Source organism: Nipponia nippon, unplaced genomic scaffold (assembly GCF_047370975.1).
Source record: "Nipponia nippon isolate SJK-2023a ecotype South Korea unplaced genomic scaffold, ASM4737097v1 scaffold_3, whole genome shotgun sequence".
NCBI lineage: Eukaryota > Metazoa > Chordata > Aves > Pelecaniformes > Threskiornithidae > Nipponia > Nipponia nippon.
This window is the reverse complement of record NW_028262347.1, coordinates 122,067,812-122,069,159: the sequence shown is the minus strand read 5'-3', so window position 1 is coordinate 122,069,159 and position 1,348 is coordinate 122,067,812.

The following is a 1,348-nucleotide window of genomic DNA, read 5'->3' as shown; positions in this document are numbered from 1 at the left end:
GAAACTGCAGGCTCGCGTGTGGGTGGAAGTGATCAGCCACCAGCCCAGGCTGAGCAGGGGTTTTGGCAGGCTTTCTTGGCCATGGACTAAATTTGACCAAGGAAAAGAAATACACGGGACATTTTAGGATTTGAGTAAGGACCGGTCAAAGGAGGAAATGCAGAGTTAAGCTTGCTCTTGCATCCTACGTGTTCCCTGTCTTTCACACAGTGCTCCAGCCTGTCCTTTCTACTCGTATGAAAGGATTTATAAGGTGGCAGAGGAAGCAGACAGCATTTATGTCGGTGTCTAGAGACATGTCTAGACTCTGCAACAGACTCCACCCAAGACATGCGTGAGATGGAGCCCAGCACGCCGCACCGGCAGGCCGCACGGCGCAGGGATTCCCCAGGTGACGGCTCAGGTCCCCGCAGGGACAGCCGGCACGTGCCACCGCACTCAGCACCGCATGTGGCTCCGCTCTGGGAGCCCACGCCACCTCCTGTTCCCACAGGGCCCGAGGAAGGCCCCCAAAACTTCAGCGGGATTTAGCCATCTCGTCACGGAGCTGCTTTTCTAAACTCCAGCTGGGTTTGGAAACATGCTTAATTTAGGCGCGCTCTTGGGCCCTATTGATTTTAATGTAACAATCATATGTTTAAAACTTAGCATGTGTTTAATTGCTCCGGTGAATAACAGCAGACTGATGCCGGTGCTTACACGTCTTGCTGACCCAGTGCCTGGGAGAGCAGTGCTGCACCAGCCCCGCGGCAAGGGGATCAAGGGGACGGCATTTGTCCCAAACGTCAACTCAGATGATCCCAAAATCTTCCTTTTATTTTGGAATTAGATATAGTTTCCTAAAAGGAAGGGAAGTACCAATGAATTTGGAAGGGAAACTGTGTAAAGCTTCTTGTTCATTTAGCTCCTACTCTCAGTTATTTCATTTTTGGCATTTACCTAAAGTTTTCATCTTTCCAAGTCTTGTTTTATGGTTAGTATAAGGCCAGCCTGAAAGATAATATATTGTGACTGTTATATTATTTATTTCAAAGCCAAGTTATTGATTATTGCACGCTGAAAATGACAAATGGCATCTGAGAAAGGCACGGTCAGCGAGTTCTATTAAAGAAATGATAGTATTGCTCATGGATTGTTAAAAGGTTCAGTTTAGGTACTTTACAGGTTTATATCCATCACTATTTAATGACCAAATGATGAAAAATATGAGTCACGGGAACAATTTCTTTCTGTTGCAGTTTTACATTTAAGCAGTTAGCAAAATAAGAGCATTTTTCGTGCTAAGGGTTTAACAACCCAGACCTTGTAGCACATGATCTAGTAATGAGCTTGATTATTTTAAAGGCGA